The following is a 21,979-nucleotide window of genomic DNA, read 5'->3' on the forward strand; positions in this document are numbered from 1 at the left end:
AGAAAGCATCAGGCAGGAGACTTCGGCCGCTCGAGGTGGTGGGCAGGAGGCTCTCTAGCTAGTAGAAGGTACCGGAAGTGCCGGACTGCTAGAGCGCACTCCTGCAGAGGAGGGAGGAGGAGGAGCCAAGGGGACAGCCGTCACGGGCCGCAGCGAGTGCGGGCGGCTCGGCGGAACCGCTGGGACTGCACCACTAAATCCCAGGGTTCCACGGACCCCTGTTTGAGAATCACTGCTCTAAGACACAGGACTGAATCCAGATGTAATAGATTTGTAGATAAATATTCAATGTGTAGCAGAAACATCAACGGAGCATATATTTCCCATGCAAGGAAAGTCATTAAACAGGTAAACTAAATGGAAGGTACAAAATGGCTTAAAGCCGCCTGAGGAAACTTTTAATGATAATTGTAGTCACAATATGTGTATAAAGTTTTTCAAGATGTGTTCCACAATAGGAAAAAACAAGTGGTCTGCAGGCAATATAAATACAGAAAATAATCATGTTAATCTTCTTATAGTTAAAATAAAAAATAGGACAACATTCTTGTAGCTCAACTGTCATGACCAACACGTTTCGCACAGAACCACTTAATCACGGAGGAATGCAAGTAACAATTGAATAAATACTGAATGGTAATAAACAGAGCGTTTATTCAGTCATTTCATTTTGACTGTACACACAATAGGTTGTAAACTTTAAATTATAATAGTTCATAAACCTATTTTCACCCGATTTTTTTACAATAAACATCTTGAGGAAGATGGCAATAAATCGAAAGAAAACAGATACAAGGCACATATTCAATATACATTGAAACAACTCCCCTATGCTGGAGAAGCTTAGTCCCATTTCATTTGAACCCTTCTCCAGCACCACCAAGCAGCTTCACATATTGACACATGTGACTGAATGATCATGATCAAGTGTTTTTGAAGGAAGAAAAGGTACCAAAATCAATGTAAATTTGATTTAGATCTAAAAAGGTATTTGAAACTTTCATAAACAAATGTGGTAGCAAAATCATTTTATCCTCTGCTAGTTATGGAGTTTATCTGTTCCCAAAAAAGTTTCCCTACATCAAGCGCCTTATCTTAACTCAATGACGAGATACTCTGGTGGAGAATTACACACTATTGTTTCACACACAGAATAACACGTTTCCGCAGGAAGTGTACTCCTTTCATAGCTCTTTCTGCAGATTTACAGAAATTGTATCAGTTCTTAAGTATTACTGAGTGACATACTATTGATTTTGCATGTTAAGAGTCAGAGGTTTAAGGGCAGCAAAACAAGAGAGATTGACTTTTGCTTACTTGCTGAAAGTGGGCAAACACATTCTAAATGCTGTCTTCTCTGAAAAGTTACTGACCCAACTGTGGAAATCTACTTGCATCAGGGATTGGCAGTTAAATTACATGTCAGGTTAATCCCAATGGCAGATTAGTATTACTAGGTCAGTGAGAACAGAACTGAGCGGCCAATAGAATTTGCTGTTTAATTAATTGTTAATGTGGCTCTGAGGCTTTTATGTTTTTATATAAACATGCTGTACTTTCTGTCTTTGCATTTGACATTTAAAACCACTAGCGATAATAAGCTCCTTGTGGCAGAGACTGCTTTTCTACGGTCTCAGTTTGTCTTAAACAGTGGTGAGAAAAATTTGTGAACCGAATGATAATTACGGAAATTCCATAGTTTTTCCATGATAACCTTCTTGAATCAAAACCAGTCTTTTCTTAAAATCCAATAGGGTTTATATTAACCAATTCCATGTCTTTTTTTTATTTTTTTTAAACAAAACGATGAATGAATTAGACAAACAAGGAGCAATTAAGAGTCAGGGTATGAGCAAAAGTAAGTTAAACCCTGGTTTTATCAGCTAAATTAAAGGGGATAATTAGAATCAGGTGTTTAAATAATTAGACAGATCTTCAGGTGTGAGTTTGGGAGGCCCCGCCTATATAAAGATCAGAAACTTTGTGAGTTTGATCTTCGGTTTGGTGTATGGAAACACATCATGCCACGACCAAAATAAATCTCTGAGGAGTTCAGAAAAGCAGTTATTGATGCTCATCAGTCTAAAAAAGGTTTACAAAACAATTTCTAAGGATTTGGGGCTCCACCAATCCACTGTCAGACAGCCTACAAATGGAGAAAGTTCAAGACCACAGTCACTCTACCCAGGAGCGGTCGCCCTACCAAAATCTCTCCAAGAACAAACTGGCACATCATTCAAGAACTCCAGAGTAACATCCAAGGATCGTCAGGCCACTCTCGCCTTGGCTAATGTGAGCGTTCATTACTCAACCATCAGAAAAAGATTGAACAAGAATGGTGTTCATGGAAGGCTAGCCAGGAGGAAACCACGGCTCCCTAAAAAGAACATTGCTGCCGGTCTGAAGTTCGCCAAAGAGCACATAATTGATCCACAACGCTTCTGGAACAATGTTCTCTGGACAGACAAGTCAAAGGTAGAACTTTTTGGCCACAATGAGAAATATTATGGTTGCCAAACGCTGTGTTCGAACACAAGAACCTCATCCCAACCATCAAGCATGTTGGTGGGACTTTGATGGTTTGGGGCTGCTTTGCTGCCTCAGAACTGGATGTCTTGCTATCATTGACACAATCATGAATTCTGCATTGTATCAGAAGATTCTAGAGGAGAAAGTCAGGCCATATATCAGAGTTGAAGCTGAAGTGAAAGTGGGTCATGCAGCAACACAATGATTCTAAACATACAAGCAGATCTACAAAAGAATGTCTGCAAAAGAAGAAATTCCATGTTTTAGAATGGCCTAGTCAGTCCGGACCGAAACCCCATTGAAATGTTGTGGCAGGACCTGAAGAGAGCCGTCCATGCAAGAAAGCCCTCAAATGTCACTGAGTTGAAGCAGTTCTGTAAGGAGGAATGGGACAAAATTCTTCAAAACCGATATGAGCAAATGACCAGCAGTTACATTAAACGCATAGTTGAAGTCATTGCTGCTGAAGGGGGTGTCACTAGGTACTGAATCTAAAGGTTCACATACTTTTTCACATATGGATAATAAATGTTGAATCATTTGTGGATAAAAAAAAATTTAAGTACTATTTTTGTGTCATTTGTTTCAACATGTTATCTTTATCTATTATTACGACTTAGATTAAAATCTATTAACAATTTAGGTTTGAAATATGTGAAATTCCTAAGGGGCTCACAAACATTTTCTAGCCACTGTATGTACTCGTCAGACAATGTTATCGTCCTCACTATCAGATTGTACTGTGCTTACGGAATATGTTGGCGTTATACAAATATTAGATAATATTACCAGCCATTGGGAGGAGTGGGCATTAGTAAAGTACTAGTGAAAATTGTTAACATATGACATATGTCACTGAACACTTAACATGAACGAGAGAGAGGCCATTTACCCTGTTTTAGTTACTACTTTATGAAGCACTTATTTAGTGAATATCCACTTTGTTTTATGTTACTATTGTATATTCTATGCCTGTAAACCTTATATCAAACTTGATATTCAGGAGTTATATTTGTTTGTTTTATACTTTTTTCCCTTCATTTTTATATGTTAATTGATAGCAAAGCATCAATTAGTACCTCTAATTTGTACAACTGCCTGCTGTTCTTAAAATGGACCCCCTAAAATCTAAAAAGATATGTGGCACTTAAGTTTACTAGAACTAACTGGAGAATGGAGATGCTCATCAACACAGCAGAGTGTTTGCTGGCTGCTTGTTTGTTGCTTTCCACATATACAAAATACATAAAAGACCGAACTGCATATAAGTCATAATAAAATAAAACATCTATTGAAAAATCCACGTTTCGGTGTAAAACTATACCTTCATCAGGACTTAAACTCACAAGTGCAAACATTTATAGGACTCTAAAGCCAAGACACCCACACCCCGCCCCCAGGGATATGACATCACAGCAAAGCTCACGGCTATGAATCTAACAAAAAAAAAAACACATTCACAAAATAATGTAAACACAAATTGTAACATAAAAAATGGAAACCAAACCATATACAGGAAAACATAATAAAAATGCACGGAACATTTTACTCTACATATCACTTATAATGAAGAGTACAAAAATACACATATAATTGATTTAATGACTCTAGAAAAACAGGACCTGTTAAGCCAGGGGTGCGCTAACTTGCCTCCCCCGCTCCCCCCCTGGTCGCGCCCCCCGCCTTTACCTTGTCTCCGGTGTCAAATGACGCTGGGTTGCCATGGTGACACGCCGTCTGAGATAAGGTAAGAGAATTTACAGAGGCCTCGCGCGGTCCCCGGCATTTAATTTAAATGCTTTGGGGAAGAGCGCGGGGCATCTGTAAATTCTCCTACCTTGTCTCCGATGGCGCATCACCATGGCAACACGGCATCATTTGACACCGGAGGCAAGGTAATGGGGGGTGGGGGGGACGCGAGCAGTGGGGGAGTGGGGGAGGCAAGTTTGGGTACCCCTGGCTTAACAGGTCCTCGCACAACAAGAATAACCTGCCCAATCCCCATGAGGGTGCCCCTAGTGCGCGCACGAGGGAGCGCGATGGCGTAAGTGCGTTTTGAAAAGACAAATAACACTGTCTTTTCAAGAAACAGCCGCATCACGTGAGCGCATCAGCCGATAAGGGCGAACCGCCATGCCTATCCCATCGCCTGAACATCGGCGCAAGACACAGTTCACATTCGCACCAGCAACAGGCGTGTACCACATACATGCGCTCCATCACGCGCGGTGAGTATAATCTCAGCCTAAGCACGCGACCCCCCCAAAGAAAATCTTGCGCACCCCCTGGGGTTATAAAAACACTAGCAACATTTTTCCTGCAGGTCCTCACATGAAAGTTGTACTACAGAGTAACAATGCAATAAAGTGGTCAGTATATACCCTTGCCTAAAGCTGATGAAGGTGTAGTTTTACACCGAAACATTGATTGTCCAATACATGTTTTATTTGATTTTAAGACTGGTGTGCAGTTCAACCCTTTTTGTATTTTGCCATTTAAGTTTACAACACACTGGCAGTTGCAATAATTGTCCAAGCATAACCTGTGCAGGAAAAAGTGTTTGAATTTTTATTATGGCCTCTGCAATGATCATTAGCACAATATTTTGTAAACAAAGTAAATTGGACAGCTGACCTATGACCTACTCTGAAATATTGACGTCCTCATTCACACCGCCACCCCATTCCTGCCTCGTTCCTTTTCTTGTTTATAACCTGAATTATAGGCTAAAGAAGTAACATTTCGGGCATTATTGAAAACCCTGCTCTGCTTGGATAATGCCCGGAATTTTAACCAATCAGTAATGCCCGGAATTTTAGCAGCTTGCAAAGTGCAGTTTTCAATGTGTTTATTTCCTGCCAATCAGCTTTCAGAACAGCTGTGACATTGCAGGGGATTGGTTAGAATGAAGTAACAGCTCTGAGACAGGGCAGGGAATTGGTCAGGAAGTATCAGCCATGGGTTGACTCCTCCCCCTCCCGAGCTGACTGAGATTTTCTGAGCAGATTCAGGGGCTTATGCAGAGAGGAACGTTAAAAAAGTTTAAAATGGCTGTAAAATAGCCACAGATGTGCCTTTAGTGAAGGTGTTATGCAGGGAACGTCGTTAACTCATTTCAGCAAAAAACTGCAAATTGCCAACTTTTCCTGGCTATTTGAAACTCGCCATACTAATGCACATATTGGCGTGTTCCAGCGATTCGGAGCTTCTGGAATACCACGCTATATTAGCATGGCGAGTTTCAGGTTCTCGCCACGAGTTTGGCGAGTTTTACAGCTCTGAAAAATTTTCAGAGCACTTTTAAAAATCGCGCCATTTTCTCCCGAGTTTAAGGATTTCTGGCTAGTTTTTTTGCCAGAACATGGCGCTATTTCCTTATCTATGCTCTCTGCATGAGCCCCTCAGTTAAATTTGTGGGGGGGGGGGGGAGAGAGTGTCTGCAAAGAAGTAAGTGGCTGTCTGTTGTGTTGTATATCTGTGTAGAGGTGCTGTGTGTGTGTGTGTGTGTATAGAGCTCCAGTGTGTGTGTGTCAGTAGCAGTGTTTATGGGTGTAGCATGTGTGTGTAGCGGCAGTTTGTGTGTGTGTGTGTGTGTGTAGAGGTGCTGTGTATAGAGGTGCAGTGTTGTCTGTGTGTGTGTGTATGTTGTGTGTGTAGAGGTGCTGTGTTGTGTGTAGAGGTGGAGGGGGGGAGAGTGCAAAGTTTAGTAAGTGGCTGCATTTTTGATTGTGGCTGCGGTGTGTGTGTGTTGTGCTGTTGTATGTGTAGCAGCAGTTTGTGTGTGTGTAGAGCTGATGTGTGTGTATAGAGCTACTGGGGTGTGTGTGTGTTTGTGTATAGAGATCCAGTGTGTGTGTGTGTGTGTGTGTGTGTGTGTCAGTCTCAGCAGCAGTGTTTATGTGTGTAGCAGCAGAGTTTGTGTGTAGAGCTGCTGTGTTCCGTGTGTGTAGAGCTGCCGTGTTGTGTGTGTGTGTAGAGCTGCTGTGTTGTGTGTGTAGAGCTGCTGTGTTGTGTGTGTGTAGAGCTGCTGTGTTGTGAGTGTAGATGAGGTGCTGTGTTGTGAGTGTAGAGGAGGTGCTGTGTTGTGTGTCTAGAACTCCAGTGTGTGTGTGTGTTTGTGTGTGTATAGAGGGGCTGTGTTGTGTGTCGTGTGCTGTTTTGTGTGTGTGTGTGTAACAGCAGTTTGTGTGTTGAGCTGCTGTGTGTGTGTGTGTGTGTGTGTGTGTGTGTGTGTGTGTGTGTGTGTGTGTGTGTACACACAGAGGGGGTGGCAGTGTGTGGATATAGATATCTGCAGTGTAAGCGTATATAGAGGTGGTTTCATGTATTTACCATTTTATTTAAAAAAAAAAACTATAACTATACAAAAGTGTCTATTATTTATGAAAAAAGCCTACATTTAGCCTATAATAGTAATAATCCCCTCAGAACAGGGCATTACTGGCCAATAATGCCCTGTTCTTCGGGGATTATTACTTAATTAAAAGCTCTAGACTTCAGAAGCCCCAGGTTCAAGAAAAATATTCATATATAATGTTTCCCGACTTTTGAAAAAAAAAATGACCAGTAGAAACATAATTGCTGGCATGGATAAGGGAAACTTAGTCACACGTCCTTGCATTATTTATTTGAGTCACTGAACACTCAATTGTGGTAAAACAGAGCAGAATATTTTCTGAACGGAGACGCTGTCAAGGCTATGCAATTTTATATATATATATATATATATATATATATATATATATATATATATATATATATATATATATATATATATATATATACATATATACACACACACACACACGTAGAGGTATCGTTACCGTGTTAGCCGAGCTTCAATAATCAAAAAATAAATAGATGATACCGTTCTGTGGCTAACGAAATGCTTTTATTTGTGCGAGCTTTCGAGATAATCTGATCTCTTCTTCCGGCGATGTTACAATATATATATATATATATTATAAGGAAATGGTGGTGGGGGGCAACTTTAATGTGACGCAATATTATTTAGCTGCTGTATTTTAATTAAACGGCCCCAAGTTCATGCTGATCTATGACAATTTGTTCCAATTGTTCGTTCCTGCAGCCTCACAGATATTTTTGCACACTGTGCGTCAGGTTCATCTAAAGTCTAGATAAGAGCTTAATTGTAAATAAATGACCATGTAAATATTAGGCTATCAAATCTTATCATTATGGTTCTCTAATCCATATGCCAACATTTATATTTGTTTTCCTGCAGGGAGAGGTATAATATAAATGGTCTTGACAGTTTATTTTGCAGATTATATCAACCCACCTATGCACCTATGATTCATAATCATTAAGTAAACTGGGGATGTCAATAAACCCTTTCAAGTCTATTTTTGCATGAGAGTCTCCTGAAGAAACAAATGTGCGAATGTGAAGATAATAAAAGCAAATTAAAAAGATTATGTTTCACTGCATTCATTATTTATCTTTTACTTAAAGCAGAAATCCCGCCTGGGAATTTTTCTTTACATAATTGAAACCTGGGGGGTCCTCCCAAGTGCTGAATCAGGCTATTTCATTGCCGAAGGCCCAAAAATCCAGAGATAATTAGCGGCATACCCACTGTTGCCGGGGAAACAATAATGGCTACCAAATATTGAATGATCATACTTAAAAAAATAAAAACAATAATAAAGTTTTGTTGGTTGGAAGGCAGCAAAAATTAATCTTTAAGATCATAATGGGACATTGGTTGAAAGGCAGGCTTCAGTTCCAATGCTCACCATGTGTGACCTTGAGCAGGACACTATCTCATAGTGCCGCAGACAAGAACAATGGGGAAAAGAGCCTGGATCCACAGTTTACCAACCGTTTACAAATAGTATTACCACAAAAGAGTTGTTTAAAAGGTATTCCTCACAAATGCTCTTTCAGAATTAACCAGAATGTTGAAATACAGCCTCCAGATGTGCTGCAGAAAATTTAGCAATGTCCTGTCTCCCCTCGACTTGAATGGCTAAAAGAGACTTCTAAAGTTCCTATAGTGGTAGCTTTAAGACCCTTGACAGGGTTAAAAAAAATTCCTCCAAGATATCAGTGTAAAAAATAAACAAAATCATTCAGAATAAATATTTTCTAAAAAACAAAAAAAAACTATTCTGAAAATTCGGTCTCAATAAAATCAGCAACCCTACATCACAATAAACGACACCAATTCTATAATAGAGGGGAAGTCCTTTTTCTGTGTTTAGCGTTAGGCGAGTGAAGATACATTAAAAAAAGTCAAATACTGGAGTGTCTTAATATATAAAACATTAGATAGATAAAAGTTTACACGTTACTCGAAATCCAAGATGTGTTGCTAAATGTGATTTGTATTGTAAACACACACAATATATATGTGTGATGTACCGAGTACCCCGAAATTACCCGGTACTTTTTCCGATACCCGGTAATTACTTGGACCCGGCCCAGGTGGCTGGAACTAGGTACTAAATAAATTAAATACTTCTGCAAGACAAATTCAGAGAAACAATATTTTAAATTATAGTGTATGTATTACAGTGTATAGTAAATGAAAATGCCACTGTGGTACATTGTGGATACAAACATAGGAATACATTACTACTAATTAATATCCCCCTTGGTGCAGTCGTTGTCCATTCATGACGAAGGGGCTCGAGAGCTGCTGTCTGCCGGACTTGTACGTTGCGCTAAGGGCTTGCTAGGCTGGTTGCCATGAATGCAAGTGGCGGTCTTTCACTCGGTTTTTATAGTGTCATGGGATATAGACCAGCGGGGACGCAGTAGCTCCCCTGTTCACTTGTAGACCGGAAATGAAGAAATTGTCGCCAAATTCAAGTCCCTGCCTCACTATAAAAAGATTGACATGTAGCAGAATCTTTTTCTATATTTTTGTAGTATCGGATGCATTCACATTTTATTTTAATAAGCAGTGTTCGACAAACCTATACATTTGCTCGCCCCGGGCGAGTGGATTTAACATCGTGGCGAGCGCCTATTGGCCCAAGCAGCACACGTTTGGTACTAGGTGGCGAGTAGATTTTTTTGTGTGGCGAGTAGATTTTTTGGTGATTTGTCGACCACTGTTAATAAGTATTTGGCGAGTGCTGTGGCTTTCTGGACTTTGGATTTTTTCTGAATTGGTTAGGTATTCCTGGTTTACCCACTGGCACCCCAGACAGATGTTTTATTTTTTCATTAATTTTTGTATCATCTTATTTCAGTGACTCACATAATTTTTTTCAATATATTACTCTGAAACTGGTCACTTTAGCTCTACAATAGTAATATACCTCATCCTTTATAGTGCCTTAATGATATACCAGACTACTCCTTATCTAGGGGTTTTTCACAACTAAAAAAGGGTAAGTTGTGCATGGTATACATGGAGCAAGGGAAGGGGAGACAGGGAGGCGCAGCTTCAAACGTTTGCGCTCTCCATGTATATTTATTTATTGTATGTATCATAATCTTTGTCTGCTTCAAATAAAACCAAATCATTTTGGGCGTATTGGTTTGTTTTCTGCATGCCAAAGATTTGCACATATGGGGGACCCTCTGGTACATATAAGATAAAAATAAATACTTGATTTAAGGGGGGGGGGGAGGAAGAAGAGAGGGGGAGTTGCTGCTTTAAGGTGATATGACTTTAGAGGTTCAGTGCTAATAAGCCCTAGAGAACTGTTTGACTGACTCATGCTCGGGGTGAACAAAAATAAAAATCTGGCTAGCTCCTAAGTATTTTATAAAAGCCAGCGTTCTGTTAGGCACATGGGACTACCCCCCTCCCATGTGTGCACGTGTAGCAGGGGGAGATCCGACTCCCCCTTCAACTGGCTCCTCGTGTAGCCTCTATCTCCTGCTCTCCCCAGTCTCCACACTTAGGCTTGTAATTAAGTGCGCGCTGGTGCATGTGTGTGCGCACGGCATTGCGCGTAAACGTGGCACGGGCGTTTCCTTTGTAGAGGTTAAGTGGTGACGCGCACAGCTAGGGGGCGTGGCTATGATGTCACAGCGCTAGGCCGCGCTGTGATTGGTTCATAGCGACACGTGGCGCGACGACAGCGCGAAAATACAAGTTTCTTGTATTTTCTCTGGTCTTCCACGCCACCGCGCACACGTCCATGATGTCAGGCAAAGCACAAAGCACAGCCCAGCAGCTCAAAGCATCATAAAGTGCTTTCTATTCCTTTTCTAAAACTGTACCATACCACGAATAAACGCTTACAGGGGTTTTTTTTGCTTGTTAGAGGGATATAAATAAAAAATCACCACTTTCTGTCTATTAAGTGTTTCCTTAATGTAAACTGACCATAAAGAATTGCATCTTTAACCTGCGCTATAAGGACTTAGAAAGTCAGATGTCTAAATCCCTGGCTTCATTCTCCTCCTTAAACTGCTATTGGCTCCCAGCACACCACGTGACCGCGTCGCCACACGGGAAGACACATTTCTTGTCTCCCCTGCTGGCTGACGCGCCACCGCGCTTTGTGAGGCAACACGCGACAACACACTGGGGCCTGCCTGATTGAGGTTAGTGTCTGGTGTGCGGCGTGCTCCGCTGTCACCACAAGGGACTCAGCCTTAGGCTGCATCCATAGTGGTTGCTACGGCACGAGCGATGTTGCTCGCAGCAAAAGCAAACCAATGGAGGCCAATGCGCATAGTGCACGTGGACGCCGAGGCGACCGATGCGCGGCGAGACAAACTTGTTTGTTTGTCTTTGCCGGGCGACGGCCGGGTCACGTGAGCCGTTTGCCCAATAAAACCGAACCAGATCTTTGACGTCACGTCTGCACCCCCCGACATGGCTCCCAGTCGCCTCTGCCTGCAGGACAGAAATCTCTCCTGCTGCAGGCGAGCGTGACGCTGCGCGCGCACTCATTCACTATGTACGCAGCCTTAGCTGCACAACATTAACTTGACCTGTCAATCACCACTGCTGACAGACCCAGAACGCCGGTTCTGGCTTGAGTGTGGCTGGGGAGCGCTGTTGCCGGTGGCAGCTGTGATTGACTGGTCAGGCATCACTGTGCACATCACAGACGCCAGGGGGGATATTTTAGGCGTCCAGTCACCCGGGATTTTTCCATTCCTGCGCTTGACAAACCCTGGACATCATGAGTTCCGGCTCTCAAGGGCCCGTACTGGGCAGACTATGCTAGAAATATTGTTTTTCTAGGGGGATGTTGCATTCACCGCTCTCTAAACTGAAGGGTCAGAGAGAATTAAAAACAAGACCAGCTTACATTTTCCATATAAGATCTATATACAGAATACACAATGAGCATCAAAACTGAATATACGTAAGTAGATGTGAACAATTTGGACAATTAGCACAAATATTGAAATAGATTTCACCTCGTACACTCGTAACTAAAGTTGGAAAAATAACTACTTTGGAAGAAAATAATATTGGACTTAAATTGCAAATGTACTTCCTTAAGCTCCTCAAAGTTTATGCAATCATCTTGAGGGCACTAAAGGCTAAATGGCTACTGAGAGGATGATTTACACTTCAAAAGGAAAAACTGGTTTGACGGTTTAAAAAAAAAAAAAAAAAATGTAACCGGTAAACAAAAAACATTTCTGATACTCATCTCTTAAAAAGCATTAAGAAAAATTCTACAGGCTTTCTGGAATTGAAGGGGGAAAAAAAGTATAGATATAGAGAGATAGAGAGAGAGCACCTGCAGGATTTCAATGCATTTTCTCTAAAGACTAGTACTGGGGAATTTTCTTTTTTGTGTGTGTTATAATACACGGGGGGGGGGGGTGCATTTCACCGAGACCAATGAGTAAGAACCAAGGCGTTTACTTATTATTATGAGCATTTATTGATAATGCGCCAACATTTTCCCGAAGCGCAACGTATGTATGAGCATCTATTTATATAGTGCTCACAGTGGGCTCAGCGCTTTACAAAAGAGACAATATAGTACAGGAAACTTATAATACAATAAGTGCAACATACAAATTCAGACAATAGAAAAGGAAATTCCATAAGTGGTTATTGGGAAACTGACAGACAGCAGGTGAGGGAATAAGTACAGTAGAAGGCCACAGTGGTTGGATATGAGTCATGGTGGGTGTGAAACAGTAACCATAAATATAGGTTACTGATGCACTTCATTGAAGAGGCAAAGAAGGGTGGGTAGCCATGTTGGTCCTTTCTTCCATGTAATAACAAAGGAGGGAGAGGGAGTAGGTGGTATGATACCTTATATTGAACCAACAAGTAGTTGATATGTTAAAGCTTTTGACCCGCACAGGGTCCTTCATCAGATCTGGCAGAAATACATAAACACAATATCACCTCACACTACCACACCCCATGATTTGACAGTTCTACTAAGGAATTGAAGAAGGGTCGCAGGCTTGAACGGTGCTCGCAGAAGTCTTGCATGGTTGAGGACAAGCTGAAACTGATTGAACACATCACAGAATACCAGTCCACAATTATTAGTAAGAAATCAGAGTTCCTGTGACGTGAGATTCCGGCAGCGGACAATATAGACCACGCAGAGGCTCTGCAAACCAGCATGTCTGCAGCCTGGTGAAGCCTTTTCAGTTCCGTTGTGATGACTTTGCTCTCTTCTTCTCTGATAAAGTAAACTTGATACGGCTCGGGTGATGGCAACCCAACTGGAAATTCTTCTGTCAAGCCATGAAATCTATGACCCATGCTAGTCAGGATTCAGAAGACGGCTTCAAACGGAAACAGCTCTGGTTCATGTGCTAAATGATTTCCTAATGGCGAGAGACAGAGGTCACTGTTCGATTTTAGTACTCCTTGACCTCTGCAGCATTTGATACTGTGGACCATGTGATCTTAATAGAATGCCTCAAAGATTTCTGAGGGCTGTTTAGCAGTTCTGAGCTGGTTCAGATCCTCTCTAACGGGCAGGTCTCAGAGAGTATCTTCAGGAATGAACTACTTACTCTGCACCAATGCCCCTATTATGTGGAGTGCCACAGAGTTTTATCTCCTATGTTGTTCGCAGTGTACATGCTGCCACCTGGTAACAATCAGATGGCATGGCCTGGATTATCACTGCTATGCCGATTAGATTCAACTCTACTTATCCTTTAAACCAGGCACTAAGGACCCATTATCAGTCTTCAACAGATGTTTATCTGAACACCTAGAGTAGATGAGTTCCAGTTGGTTTAGGTTGAATCCTGATAAGATAGAAGTGCTGGTGGTAGATGCTAAGTCATAAGACAACAAGACTGCAGCTCGGTCAAGACACTGGCCTTAAGCTTGGGGGCTTGTTGTCCTTGACTGTAACTTGACCCTTAAACATCAGGTGTCAGCCGTGATCAAATCCTCATTCTTCCACCTAACAACTTGAACCCCCCAGAGGATCGTACTATGCTTGTCCATTCCTCTGTGTCCTCACGCCTGGACTACTGCAATTCACTCTACTTGGCTCTTCCGGAAAAAGAGATGCGCTGCCTGCAGCTGGTGCAGAATGCTACATCCATGTTAACCAACCAGACCTGTTCTTGCCACATGAACCCTGTTTTCCGTTCTCTGCATTGGCTGCCTCTAAAATGGTGAATTTATTTCAAGATTGGCTTGTTAATATTCAAAGCACTACATGGCCACGGACCCAGCTATCTGAAAGAGCTTCTAGCTAACTACACTCCCATTCGCTCACTACGACCTCCAGATGAAGGACTCCTAACAGGTAGTGTTAGGCCTTGCGAACAGGTGTCTGCCTTGACGTGGCTCGCAAGCTTACAACGCTTTGGCCAAAGGGTTAAACTAAATGACCCTATTTCAAGAGAATATATAAGTATTTCACTGTGTATTTCTGTCATGTTGGATGTAGCATTGGGCTTCTCTGTCGTCTGTTGCATACATATGCCACGCTCAATAGCATTCCATTTTGACACATATACATATATATATTTTGTGGGGGCTCAGGGGTTCCCAAAGAGCTTGCTGGGGTTCTGTGTTTTGTTAACCCATTCTCAGCTGTTTCAGCTGGTGGAGGTTAGTGGTTCCTCCTTCCCAGGTTTTAAGCCCGCCCCTCCCCACTTCCCTAGTTTGCAAGTGCCTCATTCTGCTGGATATAGACCCACTGTGGTCTTTCTCCCTCCTATTAGAGGTAAATGAGAATTTTAATCCTAATAGAGGTATATTAGTATTTTATCTGATAGTGTTAGGCCTTGCGAACAGGTGTCTGCCTTGACATGGCTCGCAAGCTTACAACGCTTTGGCCAAAGGGTTAAACTAAATTACCCCATTTCAAGAGAATATATAAGTATTTTACTGTTTATTTCTGTCATGTTGGGTGTAGCATTGGGCTTCTCGCCGTCTGTTGTATACTCCTAACAGTTCCCAGAATCTCCTTAACTTCTTTGGGGTCCGAGCTTTTAGCCACACTGCTCCAACTTTTTGTAACAGTCTGTATTGTACAGTTTGGGAGGCCCCTCTATGGGAATCTATAAAAACAGGCTCAAGATCTACATGTTTACCCAGGCATTTAATTAATTAGCTACAACCTGTCCGGCACTTAATAGATAACAATACAGGATGGGACAGTACTGTATCTTTCCTTGTATTTGGTCAGTTTTATAACTTTAAATGATTTCTTCTTTTTCCCTTTTTGTAACTGAAGTGCTTTGAATCCCATTGGGAGAAAAGCACTATATAAATAAAGTTATTATTAAAATATTATATACGATGTTTGTAAGGGTATCTGGTTGCAAAGGATGTTAAGAAGAAGTGGGAAATAAGAGAAGGTAGAAACTGGTAGCCTTGTGTGAAAATAAACAGTAGAGACATAAAAGGATTTAATCTATTGAAATGCAAAAGGAGCCTAAACAGTCAAAGGATGTGATGGGTGAGTGGAATGGGACAGAAAAAGTGTGTGTATAAATATCTATCTATATATTATCCCACCAGGACTATTTTAATGTCTGGTTATCAAAACTAGTATTTGCGTAAATATCCAATAGTTTAAATTAACCAATTCCATGTCTTTTGAAACAAAATTATGTATGAATTAGACAAACCAAGAGTACAGGCATACCCCGCATTAACGTACGCAATGGGACCGGAGCATGTATGTAAAGCGAAAATGTACTTAAAGTGAAGCACTACCTTTTTTCCACTTATCGATGTTTGTATTGTACTGCAATCGTCATATACGTGCATAACTGATGTAAATAACGCATTTGTAACAGGCTCTATAGTCTCCCTGCTTGCGCACAGCTTCGGTACAGGTAGGGAGCCAGTATTGCTGTTCAGGACGTGCTGACAAGCGCATGCGTGAGCTGCTGTTTGCCTATTGGGCGATATGTCCTTACTCGCGAGTGTACTTAAAGTGAAACCGGGGTATGCCTGTAATGTATATGCAAAAGTAAGTGAAACCCTAGTTTTATCAGCTAAATTAAAGGGGATAATTAGAATCGGGTGTTTAAATAATTAGGTAGATCTCCAGGTGTGCGTTTGGGAAGCCCCACCCTATATAAAGATCAGAAACTTTGTGAGTTTACTCTTCGCCATACAGGTGTGTGGAAACACGTCAAGCCTCGATCAAAATAAATCTCAGAGGGCCTCAGAAAAGTTATTGATGCTCAGTCTACAAATGGTAACAAAACAATTTCTAAGGATTTGGGGCTCCACCAATCCACTGTTAGAGAGATAATCTACAAATGGAGAAAGTTCAAGACCACAGTGACTCTACCCAGGAGCGGTCGTTCTACCAAAGTCTCTCCAAGAACAAACTGGCAAATCATTCAAGAACCCAGACTAACATCCAAGGATCTGCAGGCCACTCTCGCCTTGGCTAATGTGAGTGTTTATGACCCAACTATCAGAAAAAGACTGAACAAGAATGGTGTTCATGGAAGGATAGCCAGGTGGAAACCACTGCTCTCTAAAAAGAACATTGTTGCCTTTCTGAAGTTCGCCAAAGAGCACATAGATGATCCACAAGACTTCTGGAACAATGTTCTACAGACGAGTCCAAGGTAGAACATTTAGCCCTTAATGAGAAAGTGGCAAAAATCAAACATTGCGTTTGAACCGAAGAACTTCATCCTCATCCCAACCGTCAAGCATGGTGGTGGGTGTGTGATGGTTTGGGACTGCATCAGGACCTGAAGGTCTTGCCATCATTGATACAACCATGAATTCTACATTGTATCAGAAGATTCTAGAGGAGAATGTCAGGCTATCTGTCCATGAGCAAAAGCGGGTATGCAGCAAGGCAATAACCCTAAGGCTACGGCCCCGCTGCCTGCGCTGCATGTGCGCCTGCAAGGCTGGTGGCGCATGCAGCCGAGATCCCCGGTCTGCAGGGAGCTGCAGGGGGAAATACAAGGGGCGCAGCCATGACGTCACCTGGCAGGTTCGCCCTCATTTGCTGAACCACCGGGGGCATGGCCTAGCGCTCCGCCGCTAGGTCTGAACTCAATTTTCATGTATCCCTAAAAAACTGTCGGGTCAGCGCCGCGGCCACCCCTTGCAGCAGGCCCGGCCCCCTGAGGGGCGGCTCTTATCCACGCAGCAGCCAGCGAGGACCAAGCCTAACCATACAAGCAAATCTACAAAGGAATAGCTGCAGAAGAAGAAATTCCGTGTTTTAGAATGGCCTAGTCCAAGTCTGGACCTAAACCCCATCGAAATGTTGTGAAGCAAGCTGTCCATGCAAGGAAGCCCTCAAATGTCACTGAGTTGAAGCAGTTCTGTAAGGAGGAATGGGACAAAATTCCTCAAAACCGATATGATACTGACCAGCAGTTACAGGAAACGTTTGGTTCAACTCATTGCTGCTCAAGGGGATGTCACTAGGTACTGAATGTAAACGTTCACATACTTTGTCATACATGGATATTAAATGTTTAATAATTTGAGGATAAATAAATGTTGAAAAAGTATAATTTTGTATGTCATTTGTTTGATCAGATTAACTTTATCGATTATGAAGACTTAGATTTATACCTAATAAAATTTTAGGTTTGAAATATGTGAAATCCCAAGGGATTCGGAAACTTTTTTCTCGCCACTGTATATGCACTATCCCCATGTAAATATTCTTTATATAGATAACCAGACATTAAAATAGTTATGATGAGATATATATATATATATATATATATATATATATATATATATATATATATACATACATATACACACACACACAGCACGCAGGTAAGTAAATCATAAATTTTCTATATTTGATAGAAGACACAAAAACTATTATATATATATATATATATATATATATATATATATATATATATATATATATATATATATATATATATATATATATATATACACACACACAAATATAGCTGTATGCTCATCTGCATGTCTTAGGCAGGTCTGCAACCCCGCCTTTCCCCATTATCACCCAGCATACAGCACTTCCACTGCAGCAAGGGATTCTGGGAAACGACATGCAAATGAGTACACAGTGTCACTTTTTGCCTCAATAACCATTTTTAACATGGTTCCCTATAGGCTTAAGCTTGCTGCATGGTCACAGCTTTGAGCACAGCCAGGGTTAAGGTGCATACCCAGAAAACCACCCACAGACAGCTGTTTCGACCTTGATGGGTCTCATCAGTGTGGGGTTGATTTTACATAGCCTCTCTTGCATTCCCAGTAAAATCAACCCCACACTGATGAGACCCATCAAGGTCGAAACAGCTGTCTGTGGGTGGTTTTCTGGGTATGCACCTTAACCCTGGCTGTGCTCAAAGCTGTGACCATGCAGCAAGCTTAAGCCTATAGGGAACCATGTTAAAAATGGTTATTGAGGCAAAAAGTGCCACTGTGTACTCATTTGCATGTTGTTTCCCAGAATCCCTTGCTGCAGTGGAAGTGCTGTATGCTGGGTGATAATGGGGAAAGGTGGGGTTGCAGACCTGCCTAAGACATGCAGATGAGCATACAGCTATATTTGCATATTTGCTTTCCTGTGGAGGGTTTTTGTCACTTTTTTTACTCACCATAACTTAACTCAGTATTATGGTTTAGCCTATCCCATAGCCTCTCTTGCATTCCCAGTAAAATCAACCCCACACTGATGAGACCCATCAAGGTCGAAACAGCTGTCTGTGGGTGGTTTTCTGGGTATGCACCTTAACCCTGGCTGTGCTCAAAGCTGTGACCATGCAGCAAGCTTAAGCCTATAGGGAACCATGTTAAAAATGGTTATTGAGGCAAAAAGTGACACTGTGTACTCATTTGCATGTCGTTTCCCAGAATCCCTTGCTGCAGTGGAAGTACTGTATGCTGGGTGATAATGGGGAAAGGCGGGGTTGCAGACCTGCCTAAGACATGCAGATGAGCATACAGCTATATTTGCATATTTGCTTTCCTGTGGAGGGTTTTTGTCACTTTTTTTACTCACCATAACTTAACTCAGTATTATGGTTATATATATATATATATATATCAGATAAGGCAGTTGGCACTCCAATAGGTGCTGGTAAGCCGCAGGTGCACGTCCCATATAGAGAATATAGATATACGTTACTGTTCCAAGGATTGGTAAACGGATTGGTCCTTTTTTTGTATCCCCCTGACGAAGGTCCCATTCTGTAGGACCGAAACGTTGGGTTTCTGGATGTATTTTTGCCATCACTAATACACTTTGATTTTCAACATTGAGTGGTGTTTCTTGAATACCAATCCTTGGAACGGTAACGTGTGTGTGTGTGTGTGTGTGTGTGTGTGTGTGTGTGTGTGTGTGTGTGTGTGTGTGTGTGTGTGTGTGTGTGTGTGACTTAGATATGCAACCACAGTTAATACACATAGCTATTTTATCCAAACTAACTATTCTCCTCCACAACGTACTTTAAATTAGCGAATATTAACCCCCTACTAGATTGCAATCATATCTATCCGCTTCCACCACCCAAGAAATGTGCAAAAATATCTAATTCTATATCTGCCAGGGTCTCCGGTCTCTATTTATTAAAGAAAAACTATGCACTTAACACAAAAAAAATCTGTTGTAGCAAAATATGTCCAAAAATGTACTTTATGCTCTACAAAGTGTGCAACCAGTTCAATCAGACTCCAAAGCATCACCTATTAATGTTTGGCTTTAATATATAAAAAGACAGTGATTAGATTACATAAAAACATTATTACAAGAACATACAGTTAAAATAAACGCAGAACAGTTTCTTAAAATAAAAGGAAAAAACAAACAGAAATCCATATACAGACATACCCCGCATTAACGTACGCAATGGGACCGGAGCATGTATGTAAAGTGAAAATGTACTTAAAGTGAAGCACTACCTATTTTCCACTTATCGATGCATGTACTGTACTGCAATCGTCCTATACGTGCATAGCTGATGTAAATAATGCGTTTGTAACAGGCTCTATAGTCATCCCGCTTGCGCACAGCTTCGGTACAGGTAGGGAGACGGTATTGCTGTTCAGGACGTGCTGACAGGCGCATGCGCGAGCTGCCGTTTGTCTATTGGGCAATATGTACTTACTCGCGAGTGTACTTAAAGTGAGTGTCCTTAAACCGGGGTATGTCTGTACAGTACTTTGCCATATGTCTTAGGCTTTGTCCCATAGAGGTCACTGGAGTAGAAGAGAATCAACTTGTTTTGATCCCAAAAGACACCACATTCACTGTTATGTCTGTGTACATAACATACCTGCCTGCATATACACTTTGACAGCCTAACGTCTATTTTCACAGTAGAAACAGATATCTGTCTTAGGCACCTCTTACCCATGCAGTGTGTAAATCGCAACAATGCCAAATATATACTTGTTGTTATTCAGAAAATATGTGTTTTTAATAAAGTCCTCCAAATAAGTTGTGACCTGTTGGCAGGGCCGCCAACAAATATCTGTAAGATATTGGGATCTAGCTAATAGACGCTTGTTGATAGCAATTTGAATTGATGAATAATCAGGATACTTACCGTAATATTGCTTGACTAGCCACTTCATTATGGGGTTATTTTAATGTTTGAATGTGATATATGTGTTTTTAACCAAATTATTTGAATAAAACTTTATTATTTTTTTCCCTGGCTTTTCCGGTCTTGATAGGCTTATTTTGACCTATCCACGATACTTACCTGTTAGACCACTGTTAGTCTACTCATTGTATCCCAACATTGAGTGCTCTATTTTGAGGGAGCTCTTTTTGATCCTCTCGGGATCAACTCTGCTATATTACTTAATATTGGAACTGGTTTGGGGCACTTTAATTATACTTATAATTATATTGTTTGCTATATTCTCCCTATTGATTTAGCTTAATCACTTTCTACAGCAAAGACTAAGGCATCCAGGCAGCGCTTGTACGGAAACTCGGGAGCAGCAGAGTGGAAAGGGGGCAGAGAATGGGGTCCCACTGATTGGCTCCCTGCCACACCAAGACGCATCGCCGCAATGGAACACAATCCTGTTGCATCCCCTGCTGGCTGACGTGTCACAGCGCGTAGTGGGCCTTGCAGTGAGGAAGGACTGGGGCCAACTCGGGAGGAAGTCAGGAGCAGGCGAGTGGCGATGCAGTGGGACCTCAGCCTAAGGCCGAGTCCATAGACGGACAGGCCGTGCTGAGGCGTGCGGACGCTCCGCGCTGAGCCCCTGCATCCTCAATGAGGATGCCTTGAGAGGGGGCTCACGCGAGCGTCCCGCAGGCGTGCTGACGAGTTGGAGATTTCAGCCGAGCGCCAAGCTGTTTTTCAGCGCACTGTCGGCTGAAAACCTCCAATCACAACACAGCAGCGTCAACGTCACGGCGCCGTGACGTCGGCGCCATGACATTGACGTCAGTGCGTCGCGAGCGATTGGCCCAGCGACGTCACTGCCCCGCCTCCAACCACCTCCCGCCGGCTCCCTTCGCGCACGCTGGCTCGCCTGCAAGTCCGTGCAATCGCGCTGACTGAAGCAGGCGAGCCTCAGCGTTGGCGCGCCTCCACTCTCCCCACACCTCTATGGCCCAGGCCTAAGGCTGCGGTCCCAGTAATGTCTGTGACATGCGCACCCGGCAGGGGGGGGGCGGCGCGTGCACAGCGCTAACCGCGATCTGTGGTCTGAGGGGAGAGAGGGAGCTTGCGTGGTCGGTAATTGCGTGGTCGGGAGGGGGCGTGGTCGGGAATTTGTGGGGGCGTGGCCATTACATCACGCGGCTGGTTCGCCCTCATTGGGTGAACCAGCGGGCCACGCCCCCGTCGCAAGTTTAAAACTCAATTTCATTGAGTTAAAAAAATCTTGCAACACGGCGCGGCTGCACCTTCAGCGGGAAGGTGCGTACTGGGCCCTTCCCCTCTGAGGGGCGATACTTACACGCACAGCGCACGCCGAGCCCTGCGCTGTGGCAGTGACTGGGACCGCAGCCTAAAGCTGAGCTCAGACAGAAGGCGATGCGACGTTTCAAACTGAAAACTCCACCGGCGGCAAAGTGCAGTGTTGTCGCTGCGACATTTTGCCGGC

At 42.4% G+C, this 21,979-nt stretch overlaps 1 protein-coding gene across 2 annotated transcripts in view; it reads right to left on the reverse strand.

The window, feature by feature from the left end:
• The window catches only part of GNE (glucosamine (UDP-N-acetyl)-2-epimerase/N-acetylmannosamine kinase), an 89,154-nt gene that overhangs the window by 33,977 nt on the left and 33,198 nt on the right, over positions 1 to 21,979 (reverse strand). The window lies entirely within an intron of this gene.

The sequence above is a fragment of the Ascaphus truei genome, chromosome 1 (assembly GCF_040206685.1).
Source record: "Ascaphus truei isolate aAscTru1 chromosome 1, aAscTru1.hap1, whole genome shotgun sequence".
In the NCBI taxonomy this organism is placed as follows: domain Eukaryota; kingdom Metazoa; phylum Chordata; class Amphibia; order Anura; family Ascaphidae; genus Ascaphus; species Ascaphus truei.